Source organism: Schistocerca piceifrons, chromosome 4 (genome assembly GCF_021461385.2).
Source record: "Schistocerca piceifrons isolate TAMUIC-IGC-003096 chromosome 4, iqSchPice1.1, whole genome shotgun sequence".
NCBI classification, from domain to species: Eukaryota; Metazoa; Arthropoda; class Insecta; order Orthoptera; family Acrididae; genus Schistocerca; species Schistocerca piceifrons.
The window spans coordinates 269,382,422-269,402,030 of NC_060141.1; the positions used below are offsets into that span (position 1 = coordinate 269,382,422).

General features: G+C 43.2%; 1 pseudogene; it reads left to right on the forward strand.

Annotated features, from left to right (window-relative positions):
• The first annotated feature begins 11,115 nt into the window (after positions 1–11,115).
• Positions 11,116–11,233, forward strand: LOC124796501 (annotated as a pseudogene).
• The last annotated feature ends 8,376 nt before the right edge of the window (positions 11,234–19,609 follow it).

A 19,609-nucleotide genomic window follows, 5' to 3' on the forward strand; every position in this document is an offset into this window, starting at 1 on the left:
CATAGTTGTGTGACTGAATTCATGATTTGCTCTCAGAAATGTGACAGTTAATAGTAACTAAGGAAAGCCATCGAGTTAAACGAAGTGATAGCACAGGTTCACCAACGAAATGTTAAAGGTCGTCTGCTATTCCTCACACTCCTATACAAAAGTTTAAGGAAAGAACCTGAGCAGTTCTGTTACATTGCAGGTGATGCTGTCGTTCATCGTCTAGTAAAATCTTCAGAACATGAGAACGAAATGCAAAATGGTTTGGACAATATTTCTGTACGGCGCATAAAACGGCAATTGTCCCTAAACATTAAAAGTGGGAGGCGCTCCAAATGAGTGCTAAAAGGAATCCATAAAATTTCGGTTACATGGTAAATAAAACAAATTCAGAGAATAAAGATGGAACGAAACATCTAAGGACTACAAATACAAAAAAAATTTAAACTAGAATCAACACATACAAAATATTGTGCAGAAGTAAAGACTGCGTTTTATTGGCAGAACACTTAGAACTTGTGTCAAATCTACTAAAGAGACTACTTGCACTACACTTGTCCATCCTCTTCTGGAGTATGGGTTGAAATAGAACAATAATATTTCTGGCAGTGAAGGCCAATTAGATTGTCACTGAATTAAGTTCATTAAACATGCACTTTGTAGCAGTCAAAGTCCCGTAGGATGCTCAGTGCTAAAGTACAAACTGAATGAACAAACTTTAAGTCCTGTAGGGAGCAAAACTGTATAAGTCCAGCGTGTAACCGCTTGAAAGTTAAACAGGAATAAATTTACAAGCTCACAACTCTGCCGTGACAATGAAGTCCTTGTCTTCTTTAGCGAGGAGGCCATGAACACTAATGCTAAAGCTGGCAGCTCCCAGGGTCATGGACACAGACATGAACGGCAGTGAAGTCGTGCAGCCAGGCCCAGTGAAACCCACTCGGAGTGAATTTGTCTGGTGTGATCCAAGTACCACACTAAATAGCACTCAGAACGAGGATAAAGTTGGGCCTATTTTTGATCACATATTTTGCAAAAGAGAATAGGTTCATGTGGCCCATGGCCTCATGGTTGACAGATGGAGCATGGCCATCTGTCTTCCATAAAATTATCCCCTGTGTATCAGGCATCTTCAAAGCACTGGTGTGTTGTTGATTGAGGGGATGATGCCAACATCCATTGGTGTCAGTCATGATGTGGTGTGTGGAGCTGTCGAAAGCTTCTCCAGTGAGCTGGCTGCTGGCAGTGATTGAGGTGGCCTGGAAGCATCTGGGGTGGAGATTACAGGTAGCTCTATATCTGGAACAACAGAAAGTAGCAGTTTCTCTGTGTCAGGAGAAGGACCATGAAGAGGTCATAATTGGTTGACACGTTTGAGGCACAGTGTGCCATCCTGAAGTGTCACCTCTGACATGACCCTGCCAATTAATTTGAAAATTACTACTGGAAATCAGTTTTAGCGTCCTTTAGTAAAAACAAGGACCCACACTGGATATTTAAGTGAAAAATGGTGGCTGCTAGACTGCTGAGTAGGAGAGGCTGTGAATTTTGGGGTGAAGGACAGAAAGTTGAGAGAGATGACATCAGCTTTGAAGTTTCTCAGAAGGGGACGAGTCATCCTGCAGGGCAAATCTATAGATTCCAAAAAAAGGGGGAGAGCCTTGGCCAGAGAATGGCAACAGTGAATTTTAGCCATTTGGGTTTTAAAAGTGTTGGACAGCACGTTCCACTAGTCTTTCTGAGGCAGGGTGGAAGGTAGCTGCGCGACAGAGGTGATGCCATTTATGTTATAGAAAGCACAGAAATCCGCAGATGAAAAAGGTGATAATTGTCTGTGACAATGGTTTTAGGACGATATTACAGCGTCTGTGTTATCCAAATTGTGATGCAGAGTTCCTTTGGGCATGCATGGTTGACGACATATGGTAGTTTGGGTCTGGCCATGAGTTGTGCACGGATAACCAAATGGTACTACTCACTATAAGAAGGAAAACCGAGTCTGAGTCCTAGTCCAGCACAAGTTTTCATTGTCGCCATTCCTTCTACAGCTGATTGTAGTCCTAATTCGCAATTGCTAATCTATTTGATGGTTTTAGGAAGTCCTTCAGTGGAAAAACTGCGAGATAAGGTTGGAATAGTTTGACTAGCTGATGTAGTGAACAAGCAGGAAACATATGGGAACCCACTAAACATCTCTATTGCGATGAGGCATGTGCGGCCTAGTAAGGACCCTGTGATATCAAAATGAAACTTGACCAAAGAGTGTAAGACTCTACCGAAGTGAAGAAACAGTGTGGAGAGGCTGCATGCTTGCTCTGGCTGGTAGTGCAAGAGGATACCATTTGAGTAATAGCACTGTCCATGCCAGTACGCCTGATGGTGGGCCAGATGTTTAACACCACACCTCGGTGCTCAGTGTGGAGAAGCGACAAAATATGGTGCTGGAGAGATGCAGGGATCAGCAGCCAGATGTGGCTGTTTCCTCCTTGTAGAAGCAGCACATTGTTCAGTGCTGAAAGGTCGTTCCAATGATACTAGCAGGCCTGGACTTCTGGCTGCTGACTGTTTTCAGTCTAGCGGCCAACCATGACATACCAGGTGGAATATATCACTGAGGGATGGATTCTCCACAGTGTGGTGTGCGATGAACTTGACATCCAGTGGGAGGTTGCTCATGGCCTCTTCCATAGCGACGTCCATCTGCAAACACACTCTGGGATCTTGTCGAATATCGTTTCTTGACCCAATGGTAGGTGGGAAAGGAGTTCAGCATTTGCATGCTGTGTGACAGAATGATTCTGAGCATCGTAATTATTACTTGATAGCAACAGGCTCATTGCTGAAGACAGTATGCGGTTTTGGCTGGAAATGTTTGCTGAAGCCTTAAAAAGAGGAGACAAAGGTTTATGGTAAATGAATAATATGAAATGCCTACCAAACACATAACCATGGGATTTTTTAAAGTCAAATTTGATGATTAATGCTTCTTTCTCAATCTGGCTATGATTTCACTGAGCAGCGGTGAGGGTTATAGACACAAAGGCTATTGGGCATTCCGTTCCATCAGTCACTTGGGATAGGACTGCCCCCACCCTGTAGTCTGATGCATCTGCTACCAGGATAAGAGGTTTGGTGGGGTTGAGTTTGCGAGATATGAGGGCTGGAGAAGGGCCTGTCTTAAGTCTCTGAAAGCTTTTTCACACATGGGGCCCATTACCAAAAAAACGCTTTTCTGAAGTAGGTAATGTGGAGGTTTTGCTATGGCAACAGCATTGATTTCAACTAGCTCGCATTTCTTTGTACTGCCTCAATGTACTGAGATGTTGTGTGGGTGCCAGTATGGTCAAATTGACACACGCAGAAACAACAGTTGTCCTCTTGTCCTCATTACTTTTAGATGACCTCTTGGAGAACGGTGAACATAGTGCCCTAGTTGTTGGCCAGGTCCTGGGCATCTTTGCCTCTGATGATAATGTAATCTAAATAATTTGCTGTTCTCTGTACATCACTAATGAAACACTCTGGATTTCACTGAAATATCACCAGGGCGCCGCTTGTACCAAAAGGAGGTCTGTTGTACTGGAACAACTTGAAGGGAGTATTGATGACTAGGATACATCACAATTCTTCGTCCAATGGTAGTTGGAGAGATGTGCGCCCTAGGTCAATTTTTGCAAACACTTTCCTGCCCAGTGAATGAGCCATGATGATCTCTACCTTAGGTATCAGGTATGCATCGATGACTGAATGGGCGTTGATGGTCGTCTTGGAATCTCCCCAAACATGTAAGGTACCGTTTGGTTTCTCACCATTGAGAATGGATGTGGCCCCATAGCCTGTTTGGGACTGGAGTGAGGATGCCCTTATCTTGTAGGCGCTGTAATTCCCCCTGAAGCTTATTCCTGAGCGCAAAAGGAACATTCCTCGCCTTAAAAAACTTTGGGGATGCTGACAGGAGGAAGGCCACATGGGCTTCAAACTCTCCAACATCGGAAGAGGCTTATGAAAACACAGAACTGAATTTTGAAAAAAAAAGTCTTTGATGTATGGGGTTGTATCCAAGGAGTTGATCGTGGGGGTGGAGTCGTCAATTTCTAATCCAAATGCATTAATCCGGAGCTCGAAGGGCACCCACTACCAAAATCCTGGCCATGATGTTGTGTGACCAATAATGTGCTTGGGTCATGAACTGTTCATTAATTTGTATAACACCACTGCTGTAACGTCATGTTGTCTGATCCCTGTGTGTGATGTGTCCATGGAAGTGTAATCTACTGACATCTTCAGAGCTGACTGACACATTTCAGCCTCTGTCGGGATTTTCCACAGGAGTTGCACTTCGCTCACTGCTAATGGAACTGGTGTCATTGATGACTGATAAAACACTGACTGCAACAAGGACGCTGTTGGAGAGTTTGATGAACTTTGGAAGTCCAACTAAGCAAGTATCCATAATTGAGTTTGAGGATGACATGTTGTCTGAGCTGTAAACACTTGGAAGGTTCCTGTAGAGTAGTCAGAAACTGAAGAGACTGTTCAAATGCCCTGATAATATGAAGACAAGTTTCTAGAGTTGGGTCCTTGAATTTCTAGAGGTTAGTTCTAAGACCGCCATCCAAGGCGTGCACTAAAATCATATATAACCAAGGAAGCAACATTTGATTGCTTGTACTCAGGATTACTGCACTGAAAACGGAAGTTACAAAGTAAACCCCTGGGTGTCAATCTATTCTCAGTATGACTGTCCTTGGAGTTTATGACAACTAAAAAACTTATGGTGAGTTGCTGTACATGCACTTGAGGGTTAAAGTATTCAGGTAAACTGGTCTTCAACTCGTCACATGGAAGGGCACTGGGGTCCACTTCAGGATTTAATTGCTTAATAGGTGATAAATGTTCAGGCCTACATATGCCAAAAAGAAAGTTCGCCGATGGTCGTCACCTGAAACTCCACGAGCGACGAACTGCTGCTCCCTACATAGTTTGCCAATGGCTCAGCCTTCCGGTTGAATGGTTGGAAATGTAGTGGTGCTGACTGGAAACGCTTGATCGTGGAACCTATGTTGGAGAGTAGGGAGGAGATTTCCGGATGCCAGGTAGAGATGGCCGCCACATTATTCATCAGTAATTCATGGGTGCACTGCATCTGCTGAAGTAGTATTTACACCTGGGCGGACGGATTCATGAGTTCCATCACGCTGTCACCAATGGTATAATGAGTGTACTGTCAAGTGGAAAAACACATGCATGTACTGACTACCTTGTTTGAGTACATGAGTGAGCCTAATGTGAACGAAAAATCTCACTGCCAACTGATATGTCCATTGATGATAGCACAAAAAATATCCTGGTACCAAATATTGAACAAATTTAACTATCAAAGATTAATAGCACGTCTGCTTTAATGGGGACCGAAACAAAACATAAAATACGTCCCTTCTTGAAACAGAACAATAATACTTCTGGTAGCTGAACGCTAGTTACATTGTCACTGTGTCTACGTTCATTAAACACACACTTTATAAAAATTCAAAGCCCCATATGAAGCTCAATGTTGCAGTATAGACTGAATTAACAAAGTTTAAATCCTATAAGGGGCAAAATTTTCTAAGTCCGTCAGGTAGCCGTTTGAAAGCTAAATGGGAATAAATTTACAAGTCCACAAGTCTAGACAACGACAGAGTTCCTTTCTTCTTCAGCAAAGAGGCCAAGAACACTCTTAAGTCCACAGGTGCCAACTGCCAAAGTCAGACGTGAACGACAGCAACGTCGTGAAGTCGGGTTTTGAGTGAGAATCAGGAGTGATGCAATCCCTGCACAATCGGTGCTAGGCCCAGAATATCTTACTTGGAGTAAACTGCTCTGGTATTCGCTGAGCACGGCTTTAAATGCCACTTGGTGCTAGGCTACAGCTGGGACTACGGGTATTTTCGATCACATGTCATGCGGAAGAGAATAGGTCCATAGTGCCCACGGCTTCTAGCGGTGCGTAAGTCAGCTCCTGATAAATGGTTGGAGCATCGTCATGTGTCTTCCAGAAAGTTGACCGCTGTGTGTGTTAGGCATCTTCAAAGCACTGATGAGATGTTAGTTGCTGACACCAAAGGTATTAAGCCTAGGTATAGCAGTTTAAATGTACGGTTCCTGAATAGAACGGAAAGGATTGGAGTTGATAATGGTATTTGAGGAATGCATCACCACACACAGTAGGGAGAACTTTGGGCAGTAGATGTAAATGTACAGTACCTTATCTACACAAAATATTAGTGCAGATTAATCGCAGTAGACATTCGTATTAAAGGATTCCTCATAACAAAACAGTGCCCTCATGGCCATGTTTCCTCCTGTAAGTGATACACAGTGTTCATTGTATGAAGTTTCTTGTCAGACACACCGATGAATGTACTTAATCAAAAGGAGAGTGACAAATTGTTAAAGGTCATCCCTCACTAACTAGCAGCGCTCCAATTACGTTGTAGTCGAGCAAATTCAAGAATAATAAGTCGATCCAGTTCTTTGAATCTCCATTCATAGTAAGTTTCGACGAACTGTTTCGATGGACACACGTCTGATTACATCCTGATTATATTAAATATGAGCGGATGTATTTCAGAATTCAGGTTGGATTTCTCCAACAATGTAGTCGATGTTTATCTCAGACATCTGTGGGGACGTGGAATATTGCATCTGTTTGCATACCACCACTTTGAGAAGCTTTTTTTTTTTTTTTTTTTTTTTTTTTCAGGCGACAACGCTGCAACACTCCACACTGAGTTAGCGAACGCCTACAGTACAAAAGTACCAATACGCCATGATATGACAAAGTGGTTGGATTGCGCTGGCACCTCCAGTGTGCTTAAACTGATAGGTGAAGAACTAAGAAGCACGACCTTTCTCTGTCAATAACCGGGAATCGCAAGAGAAGTACGGGCCACAGAGCTCGATAGACTGGAGTACCACAATGGAGACAACAATGTAAAAAGTTAAAATTAGTTATGGATCAGTTTTCAACCTCTTGAAGAATATTTTGAACATGATAACGGTCGCCGCCCACTGAATTCCTCTACTGCTCGCATCTTTTCAAATAGTCTGCCGAACCTAGGCGGCAGGCGAAATGCTGCAACTGTGTTAGGTCAGTTCTGATGAAGTCTTAAACTATGGCCCGAGACAAATGAGCAAAGTAAACAGCAGAAACTTGTTGATTTATCACTGTTGACAAAGGCGTAGACTCAGCTGCCAAGTAAGGTGACGCTGACGTTTTTGAGACTACCATAATATGGTACTAACGGATTATGTTCATAAGGGGCAACCGTCACACAATTATACTGCCAAAATTTCCTGACGAGATTACCGGGGGTTGTCAAGCCCAAGCACCGCAGGAAGCTGTCATGGAAGATGCTTTTTGCTCCATGACAACTCCCTATCTGGTTCTGCACAGGGCTCAGTCACACACACTGATTATTTGGGATCTCTAGCTTTACAACATCCTCCGTATACTCCATATTTTTCTGGTATGACACCCAATGGCTTTTTTTTCTTTTCCCCGGGTAAAGAAATCATTGAATGTGAGACTGCTGTTGCTGCTACTGGTGCTGGTAATGGGTTAATGGGTTTAGGAAGACCAAACACGTGAAGACATCAGTTTCCTACCCACCCCCTAGAGGGGAATCAGTGTAATCCATCTGTCGGCATCTAGACTAAATTCTATGTGAAAGTGCGAGAAAGTTTTATAAATGTTGCCAGAGAGTGTATCGGGCACAGGAAGTGGATATCAACCCAGTATTCACCTAGTGGGATGTGGAAAATCGCCTAAAAACCACATCCATGCTGGCTTGCACACCGGCCCTCTTAATCAATCCGCCGGGTGGATTCGAACTGGGGCCGACACGTTTGCCCCTCCCAGAATTGGGCACTTTAAGACACACAGCTATTTCTAGAACATGAAATTTTTTTCACTCAGAAAGTGGTTAAAATTACGCGTAAGCTTGTCGAAGCTGGCACTGCTGACTACAAATTACCATTGGATGTGGTGCAGTCGTATCACGAAGCTGTCTTCAACGACATTGTGCGCTTCGCTGATAGCATCTGGATGCATCGCCTCCGTTTACACTTAAGACGGCATAAGCTGATTCCTGACAGCTCATAGCACTGTTATCAGCTTTCAACTACAAAGTGCTGACGGCTGCAGACGATAGCAGTAGCCATCTACAGAGTTGTGACAACGCCGAGGCGTTGTTAGAGAGACGTTTACAAAATCGCATTACTTTATTGGTTGACGTAGGCCTGCAAAGTTGCCGCGCCCAGCCCACTGTTAGGAATTAACTTCCATCGACTCAACTATACGAAGCTAAAAAACAATACGGTGACGAATTCAGCAGATCGTACATCTGTGGCTTACTGGTGCCTTTCGCACTACACCTGTCGTCGGATGGCTGGTGATTCTCGGGATATGTCGGATGTTTATCGTGGCATGTTAGAGGGCAACGCTCTACTGGTTAAGACGTCAACAATATCATCGCGTGTACGAGATCACAGGAACTCATATTACTGATAAAACACATTTACAAGCATGGAAGTTAGAAGAATGGCGTTCTGACTCAGACACGAGGAGCATTGCAAGGTGGGTTTACAACATATTCCGAAGCATCTGGAACAGGCTCAAACTGCACGACATTGTCCTTACTTGAGATATGATGCACCTATTAACAGGTCACGGTTCATATCCAAAACATTTGCGTCAAATGGAATGCAGTAACAGACCAATCTACTAAAGTGGATAGGAAAATTCCGCTGACCATATCGTTTTCAGATGCCTCCTTATCAGGTAGAGAGGGACTGCAGACAGTAAGACCATGAAGTGACCAAAACTTGTGGACCACAGTTAATATGATTGCACATCGAATATCTAAAAGGCAATTGCTTAACTTTCGGTCTATAAGATCGAGTGGACGCTCTGAATATCAGAATGCCGTCAACAGATCACAAGAAGCGTTCCCTCCATTGTGAATAATGATAGGCGCACTTACTAAAAATAAAAAGAAACAAAAATGCTGTGGTCATCCACACGAGTATGTGCAGACTCGACGATTGCTAAAGCATGCTCGTATCTATGAGAGTGATGTACGAGTACAATAGTGTAGTTTTAAATAGATAATAGTTGTAGCTACTCAGCAAACCTGGAGTTATTCTGAGGCTGCCTGTAACATACCTAGTAACATAAGCTGGAAGTTATTCACTGGGGACTTAAGGTAATTCCTTTTACTTTATATTCCTTGTTTTCAATATTCTGTTTTATTTCTACATTAACAATGTCAATAGCTGCTGTTAACATAACTTAGTATTATAAACAGGATGCTACAGAGCGTCAAAGTTATAGGCACTGGCGCCCATATATGTAGGTACATACATGAAAAAAAGTTTTGCATCACCTCGTTTCCGAGAGGTCTGTCTTCGTCGTATCATACTATCCACAAGTTCATCATGGCACTATTGGTCTAGATTGTCCCACTCCTCAAAGGCGATTCGGCGTAGATCCCACAGAGTAGTTGGCGGGTCACGTCGTCCGTAAACAGCACTTTTCAATCTATGCCAGGCATTTTCGATAGGGTTCATGTATGGAGAATGTGGTGGCCACTCTAGTCGAGCGATGTCGTTATACTGAAGAAAGTCATTAACAAGATGTGCACGATGGGGGCGCGAATTGTCGTTCACGAAGACGAATGCCGCGCCAGTACGCAGCCGATATGGTTGCACTATCGGTCGGAAGATGGCATTCACGTCTCGTACAGTCATTACGGCGTCTTCCATGACCACAGCGACGTACGTCGGTCCCTCATAATGCCACCCCAAAACAGCAGGGAACCTCCACCTTGCTGCACTCGCTGGGCAGTGTGTATAAGGCGTTCAGCCTGACCGAGTTGCAACCAAACACGTCTGCCACGATTTTCTGGTTGAAGGCATATGCGACACTCATCGGTGAAGAGAACGTGATGCCAATCCTGAGTGGTAAATTCGGCATGTTGTTGGGCCCATCTGTACCGCGCTCCATGGTGTTGTGGCTGCAAAAATAGACCTCGCCATGGACGCCGGGAGTGATGTTGCGCATCATGCAGCCTATTGCGCACAGCTAAGAGTCGTAACACGACGTCCTGTGTCTGCACGAAAAGCATTATTCAACATGGTGGCGTTGCTGTCAGCGTTCCGTCGAGCCATGATCCGTAGGTAGCGGTCATGCACTGCAGTAGTAGCCTATGGGCTGCCTGAGCGAGGCATGTCATCGACATGTCTGTCTGTATCTCCTCCGTGTCCCAACAACATCGCTTTGGTTCACTCCGAGACGCATGGACACTTCCCTTGTTGAGAGCCTTTCCTGGCACAAAGTAACAATGCGGACGCGATCGAATCGCGGGATTGACAAAGCTAGGCATGATTGAATAGCAGACCACACGAGCCGTGTACCTCCTTCCTGGTGGAATGACTGGAAGTGATCGGCTGGTGGACCTCCTCAGTCTATTAGGCTCTGCTCATGCATGGTTGTTTACATCTTTGGCGGGTTTAGTGACATCTTTGAACAGTCAAAGGGACTATATCTGTGATACAATATCCACAGTCAACGTCTATCTTCCGGAGTTCTGGGATCCTGGGTGATGCAAAACTTGTTTTTGATGTGTGTATATGTACAAGATGATTCCGCGACAATGTCACGAATTTTCTAGGGTAATGGAGAAAGATAAATGTATGGGTTTGAGATCAGGGTTCCTGTACCAGAAACGAACGAGTCGAAAGTTATAAGAGAAAAGCATTCTGATACCTCAGACAGTGGAATACATGTACGGACACTGTTTTTGCTAAGACTGTAGGGTAGGCAACTTTCAGAGGTGGTAGTATAGGTCAAAACAAGGGAAAAAATGTCCGGGAAACATGGGCTCTAAAATGCATACCTGAGAAACAATGAGCACTTGTTTAACTTCGCTGCCGTGAAACACATAATCTCTATTGAACAAGTGCTCATAGCTCTTAAGGTATGCATTTTTTCTTGTTTTGGTCCATACTACGACCTCTGAAATTTACCTACGCTACAATCTTCTTAACAACAGTAGGCCTACTAGTTCATCCATTCCACAGTCAGGCAACGGCCTTGCCGCAGTGGATACACCGGTTCCCATCAGATCACCGAAGTTAAGCGGCGTCGGACGTGGCCGGCACTTGGATGGGTGACCATCCGGGGCGCCATTTGCTGTTGCCATTTTTCGGGGTGCACTCAGCCTCGTGATGCCAATTGAGGAGCTACTCGACCGAATAGTAGCGGCTCCGGTCAAAGAAAACCATCATAACGACCGGGAGAGCGGTGTGCTGACCACACGCCCCTCCTATCCGCATCCACAGCCGAGGATGACACGGCGGTCGGATGGTCCCGATGGGGCACTTGTGGCCTGAAGACGGAGCGCATTCCACAGTCATATATATGAGAACGGTTTCCGTTTATAACTGTTTAGTTTTTCGTTCCCGGTACAAGAAACTTTACCTCAAATAGATATACTTATCCTTCTCCACGATCCTAGAACGTTTGTAACATCGTCATGGAGTCACCTTATATACATACATAGATTTACAGGCGCCGGCGCCTGTAAATTTGACGCTCTGTATTATCATTGGATGACGTTTCCGGACAGGGGTTCCTATGTAAAACTTGTTTTATTAAGTTCCTCTGTACATTATATAAAACATTGTATGTCATCATGATTATTGAATACGTACGACTTGTTTAGAGTCTCCAGACAACAGGTCTAAAATTCGTGGCAATAAACTGAATCTAACTGAACTGAAACCCCGTGAGGCTGTATGTCAGGCAGTTACAGAATGACGACGGGGTGACTTTCACGACGGAGCGTTTCCTAAACAACCATAGTGTAGATTCCTACAACCTAAGCCTCTGGTATGACATCCATCGATGTGGAAAATGCGTCGCAGAGAAGGTGAATACGTAGAGAAGGACCAACATCATCACCAAGTTTTACGGTCACAGATTTATTTTTTTCCAAGTGATAATTAAAACTGTATGATTCCTCCTCGTACGTTTATTTGTAAAGTTAATGTTAGCCAACTGAGGATGCACTTTCCCTCTAGAGGAACGTTAAGAAGCCAAGGACTCTACCGTGGAAAACTTATAATCTTCTGTTTCTGAACCAAAGGGTAATAATCTTGCTTGTTTTCTACTCAAGAATATTGCTTTTCTCGTGTATGTGGAGTCCGCTGATCAATTACATGTCTGGTCTACTGGAACACATCAAGTGACATCTGTATTAGATGCGACCTGTAGATGGTGGCCATAATTCGTGATCTGGCAATCTTTATGATCTTAACATGCGGATTCAGAGAATTTCACTCAGTTCATAAACACACTATCTGAGCATCACCGTATATTTTGAATTACTTGTAAATGTCATGTCATTTACATATTTTACTTATGTTATTGTAGTTATTGTCATAAATTGTAGATTATTAATTATTAGACCTGTATCTTTCTAAAAATCAACTATAGTTTATAACTGCGTTTTACGTCACGCGCAACTAGCAAACCATTTGAGCTAGTTGTGTGTGGAGAATAACTCACTTCTGTCCCACGAGATTATCGTATGAATATCAAGCTTTAATAAGTCAAATAAACTGCCATAACAGATAATCACCTCATTAAATTACCCTCACTTCTATTTTCGTCCTGTGCGACATCAGTGTCACAGTTCAACACATAATGTTGGGAGTATATGTAGGAAAGATCCTTGGAAACACTTGATGCGGAAAAACGACAGCTAATTTTTGCCATTAGGCAGAGGAATATCGGGTTTGGCGCAGCCCTACACCAAGGGTGCTGCACACGAGGTGCATCTGCTGCATTCAGCACTACACGGCCGAATCCCGCTAACTGTAATAGGTGACTGCCCTTGGCTTGAGCAGTGTAAGAGTAAGGGGTGCTTCCTTCAGGTCACCTCCACTTGAGTAGAGGGAGAGCCGCTTGGCGCAGACATGAGAATGGCGCAGCTATAGAGCCAGCAGCATGTGACATTACTAGTAGTCGGTTTGTGGATCATGAATTACCAGAGGAGAAAATTAATTGCGAATGCAGCAGCCGTGCAGTGCTGGCCACCAAACCACAGTGAGCAGTGAGTGTGGGATTTTCCCCAGCGGGTTCACACGGGCATGGGTGAGACGGTTGAATAAGAAACAATAGCGACTATAGTAAACGAAATATGAGATGTATATTGTGTTCTCAGTGAACCTACGTTGTAGCCCATACAAAAATGACACGAAAAAACCAGTTACACCATAAAAATTGCGGCGATGAAACGAGCTTCTTGCAACTTTAAGTATGACTTTACATAAAGTATTAAGAAAGTTACAACTGTTTTTAATCGTTAATGGCACACCGGACGACAGAAATTAGTAACAATTAAACACTTTGAGCCATTACATCGCAGAAAGTATCAAATGAAAGCTGACAAAGTCACCAAATACCGCAAGAAGCTACATTTCAAATTAGCGTATACAGGGTGTTACAAAAAGGTACGGCCAAACTTTCAGGAAACATTCCTCACATACAAAGAAAGAAAATATGTTATGTGGACATGCGTCCGGAAACGCTTACTTTCCATGTTAGAGCTCATTTTATTACTTCTCTTCAAATCACATTAATCGTGGAATGGAAACACACAGCAACAGAACGTACCAGCGTGACTTCAAACACTTTGTTACAGGAAATGTTCAAAATGTCCTCCGTTAGCGAGGATACATGCATCAACCCTCTGTCGCATGGAATCCCTGATGCGCTGATGCAGCCCTGGAGAATGGCGTATTGTATGACAGCCGTCCACAATACGAGCGCGAAGAGTCTCTACATTTGGTACCGGGGTTGCGTAGACAAGAGCTTTCAAATGCCCCCATAAATGAAAGTCAAGAGGGTTGAGGTCAGGAGAGCGTGGAGGCCATGGAATTGGTCCGCCTCTACCAATCCAACGCTCACCGAATGTGTTGTTGAGAAGCGTACGAACACTTTGACTGAAATGTGCAGGAGCTCCATTGCGTATGAACCACATGTTGTGTCGTACTTGTAAAGGCACATGTTCTAGCAGCACAGGTAGAGTATCCCGTATGAAATCATGATAATGTGCTCCATTGAGCGTAGATGGACGAAACTAAAATGAGCTCTAACATGGAAATTAAGCGTTTCCGGACACATGTCCACATAACATCTTTTCTTTATTTGGGTGTGAGGAATATTTCCTGAAAGTTTGGCCATACCTTTTTGTAACACCCTGTATAGTAAAACTTAAAGACGATTTTATAGAAGTTTTATATGCAAATGTGCTATAGCCATAAAACATCCACAAGCTACACATAGTATGGAGGCAGTATGAGTTACCTAGGCCTTCACCTAAGTATCTCAGGTAATAAATACCTACAGCTATTAGGTACACTTTAATTATGTATAGAAATGGCCATTAATACAATTTATGTTATGTGAAGGGTGAATAATAAAAAGTAAAACACAATTGTGTATTTTGTGAGTTCACAATAAACAACTTCATATTCATCACTGATTGTTTCATTTAATAAAAAGAATAAAAATAATGTCAACTTCTATGGCTGACAAATTAGTTTCATTAGCGGAGCAATACATCCTTGAAACCTATTCCTTCCACAGCTTCCTCCATCTCCTCCATGTCATCAAGAGGTAAATAAGTTTGATAGAGGTGTTTTTCATGCCATACCTCCTACTTGGAGAAGCGTATGAGGCAATGGAACTTTGGTACTAACCTTCCCCGTATCAGGATAGAAATGCTGTTCAGTCTCACTGTGACTGGGAGCCGTAGCGTGACTGGGAGCCGTAGCGTGAGTGGCAGCTGTAATGTAGATGGGACTGTGAGCTGTACTACTTTTTGTTGGATGAATGATCACAGGAACGTCAGTGGTGGGTAGATCTGGTATATTCCACTTAAGCCAGTTCCTGGAACAAACGCAATTTTTAGGTACATCGAATAACTGTTCACACTGCACAACAATATCTCACTAAATGTAGTACTTAATGTACTAAATGTAGTGATGGTATCCCACACACTTATAATCACCCACATACGCATTTCTATGTACACACATGCAAAAACTCACTTACAACGAGAGCAGTGCCTCCTGGAAAGCTGTGACATGGACAGTGACCTCTTGGGCTTTAAAGTCAACTGTTACTTTTGCTTGATTCCTAGACCTATTTTAAATCGTGTTCTAGTAACTACAAATTAATAAAACTTGTTGACAAATTTAAAATTTTGTGCCAGAGGGAGACTCGAACTCGGGACCTTTGCTTTCCGTAGCCAAAAGTCCCCAATTCGTCTCTTGGTCTGGCATACAGCTTTAATCGGCCACGGAGATCCATGTCAGTGCACACTCCGCTGCAGAGTAGAACTTTCATTCTGTCAGTTTAATAAGTATTATATGCTTATTTTATTTTTTATTTTTAAATAACACTCTAAAATATTCCTTTTATTGAAGTGTATTTTACCGTTAGAAGCCAAGATCGAATATGAAACACAATTTTGATTATATCCATATTCTGAGCATTGATATCGCAATTAACCTTCTGTTCTAATTTGATGTGCCGTCCGATTAACATTCTGGTTATGAAAATCTATCACTCTCTAGTATCTTTAGTGAAAGACAAAAACGGTTTTCCTGTACCTATGATTCTAGTTCTTTCTCGATAGACCTCACACAGCTTTTATCACTGTTTTTATGTCTCGATTGGATCAATCTTTAAATCTGAAACTTTTTTATTATTAGTCTTATGACTGGTTCACACTGCACAACAATATCTCACTAAATGTAGTACTTAATGATGTGTCGTCCGATTAACATTCTGGTTATAACAATCTATCACTCTCTAGTATCTTTAGTGAAAGACAAAAACTGTTTTCCTGTACCTATGATTCTAGTTCTTTCTCGATAGACTTCACAAAGCTTTTATCACTGTTTTTATGTCTTGATTGAATCAATCTTTAAATCTGAAACTTTTTTTATTATTAGTCTTATGACTGGTTTGATGTGGCCCGCCATGAATTCCTCTCTTGAGCAATTCTTTTCATCTCAAAGTAGCACTTGCACGTTACGTTCTGAATTATTTGTTGCGTGTATTTCAGTCTCTGTCTTCCCTTATGGTTTATACTCTCTATGGCTTCCTCTAGAATCATGAAAGTTATTACCTGATATCTTAACACGCGTCTTATCATATTGTCCCTTTTTTTTGTCAATATTTTCCATATTTTCAATCCTTATATTATCAATCCACTTAATTTTCAACATCCTTCTACTGCTCAACGTCTCAAACACTTAGATTCTCTTCTTTTTCATGTTTTCCCACAGTCCATGATTCACTAACAACAATATCGTGCTCCAGATGTATATTCTCAGACGTGTTTGATGCCAATGGCCTTTTCTTGACCAGGAAAGCCTTCTTTGCCGGAGCTAGTCTGCTTTTTATCCTTTTCTTGCTTCTTCCATCATGTATTATTTTACTCAGAAGACAGCAGAATTCCTTAACTTCTTCCACTTCGTGGTCACCTATTTTGATCTTAAGTTTATGGTTAATGTCCCTTCCGCTACTATCATCTTTCTTCGGTTTTCTCTCAGGCCATAGTGTGTGTTCGTTATACGATTCATTCCATTCTGGACGTCCTACCATTCTCCCTCCCCCCCCCCCTCCCCTCACAAAGGATAATGTCCTCTGCGAATTTTACCACCGGTAATCTATCATCGTGAATTTTAATACCACTATTCAGTCTGTCTTATGTTTTCGTCTCTGCTTCTCCGGTATACATTGAACAATAGGAGCGAAAGACCTCTGTCTTCCACCCACTATACTCCGAGAACTTTCTCTGTCCTGCATTCTTATTGCTCCCTCGTGATTCTTATATATATGAGTATTGGATATAAACTCTCTTTTCCTAAACCTGACACCTATTTTTCTTAGAATTTCGAGCATCTTATACCATCTTACATTGTCTGACAGTTTCCAGGTCCAAAAATCCTATAATCTTGTTGATTTTTCTTAAGGTTTGCTTCCATTATCAAATACAACGTCAGAATTGTCTATCTTGTGTCTTTATCTTTCCTGAAGCCAAACTGATTGTCATCTTACAGATAATCAGTTTGATTCTCCATTCCTCCGTATGTTATTCTTTTCATCAACTCAGATGCATGAGCTGTTAAGCTGACTGTTCTCACACTTATCTCCCCTTGCTATCTTTGGAATTGTGTGGACGATATTATCAGAAACTCTGGCGGTATGTCTCCAGTCTCGAGATTTTACAAACCAATCTGAATAGTCGTTTTGCTGCCGTTTCCTGCATGATTTTAGAAACTGCGGAGCAATGTTATCAATCCATTGTGCCTTATTTGATTGCAAGTCTCCCAAAACTCTGTTAAAGTCTAATATTGGATTCCCTACATCTTCCATACCGATTCCCATTACTTCTTCTGTCGCGTTATTGAACAAGTACTTTCCCTTGCAGAGGCCTTCAGTGCGGTCTTTCCACTTATCTGCTCTCTTCACTGCGTTTAACTGTGGAATTCTCATCCCACTGTTCATGTTGTCGCCTTTACTTTTCATTTTTTACCGGAGGTTGTTTTAACTTTTCTGTATGCTGAATCAGACCTTCTGACGACTATTTATTTTTCTGTTTCTTCAATTTTTTCCTGTAGCCATTTTGCCTTGGCTTACCTGCACTTCCTAATTATATCATTTCTAAGTGACCTATATTTCTGTATTGCTACCTTCCCTTCATCATTTTTATACCTCCATCTTTCATTGAACAGCTGAAGTATTCCTTCTGTTACCCAAGGTTTCTTTCCTGTTATCATCATTGTACCTATTGTAGCGGCACCACCGTTAAAGATGAGGAAAGGTTAGTTTTGGTGCAACATTTCTGAATGCACAAGTGCACAAGTTAAAGCCAGGCACGGTCCTGTTGACAGCAAGTTTTGCTACCAGCGGTTGCGAAATAGAATGGAGGCCACAGGGTCGTAGACCTGCTGAAAAGAGTAAACGCAGTGATGTGCATGGCTCAAGTTACAGGCAGAAGGGGCCCTCTGGCCCAACCCAGATGTTATGAGTACATGACTCTGAGTGTCGTGTTAGCAAAACAGAGGCACACAGCTGCGTATAAATAGGCGCCAGTTCACTAACAGCTCTCTTGGACAGCGGGGTGTGTCACACCACAAGCTATACGCAGCAGCAGATGGGGTGCCAGCGTTCCAGTCCATGGCAGGTTGCTGGTTCGACCCTCTGAGGCCAATGTTGGGTGTGCAGCCAGCCAGTGGCGGGCCACGCCACAGTGCACTACTGCAGACAGTCTTGTTGGCTCCCAACACAGCCACAGCTGTACTGGCCAGAAGCAACTTCAGAGTTTTTGCCAAGGCAGAATCTAACCCTGTTAAATCAAACCCTGGCGTCAGGTCTGTTGAGATCTGTAAACAAGTTCATTTCAGAGCAAGAGGGGCGCATATCAGCCAAACAGCTTGTGCAGCATGTTGCTCAATATAGGGAAAGGCAACGACCAACTAACGATCATTTTGAGCACATCTGTGCCAAGTGTCATTGGTGCCCTAACTTTATTGTGTGTTGTTTTCATTCTGATCAGGTGGAGAGTCAGTTGCAAGAGGGAACCAACGGTAGTCCAAATCCCAGTGGATTGGATACTGAGGGCGTAAGGTGGGTAGGTAAGGTGTTGATCGAGCATAAAGTGGAGTGGTCATCCAGTAAGAAGTTTTTACGTTTTGTCTCATGTCATGTGTTTAAGAGGACTAGCCCACATCTAAGTTTTCTAATAGTTGTAGTAAATATGTCATAAGTATGTGCTGAGCCAAGTAGTAGTTAGAGGTCAACCCGGAGACTGAGTCCTTATAAAGGGGGAATAATGTAGTGGCACCACTGTTTAAAATGGGAAAAGGTTAGCTTCTGTGCAATATTTCTGAGCGCACAAGTTATAGCCAGGCACAGGCCTATTGACAGTAAGTTACGCTACCAGCAGTTGCAAAGTAGAATGGAGGTCAGGGGGCTGTAGACACGATGAAAAGAGTAAATGCAGCGGTGTTCATGGCGCAAGTTACAGGCAGAAGGGGCCCACTGGACCAACCCATGTGTTATGAGTACATGAATTGGAGCAGCGCGTTAGCAAAACTAGGCACACAACTGCATATAAATAGGCGCCAGTTCACTAACAAGGCATTCAAGTGTGACAGCTCTCCTGGATGGCAGGGCGTGTCACAGCACCGGCTACACACAGCAGCAGATGGGGCTCCAGCATTTCAGTCCACGGCAGGTCACTGGTTCGACCCTCTGAGGCCAATGTTGGGTCTGCAGCCAGCCAGTGGCGGGCCACACCATGGTGCGCTGCTTCGGGCAGTCCTGTTGGCTCCCAACACACGCCGGAGGCATCCTGAGGTAAAGACCGCAGATTCGGATGCCAGATCTGTAGCCGCCTGTTGTCTCTGCAATATTAGCCATGCTGATGAGGAAGCACGCCACGGGCCGCCATGCAGCTCCTAGTGGGGGCGCCGAGGTGGCAGGGGTGAAGAC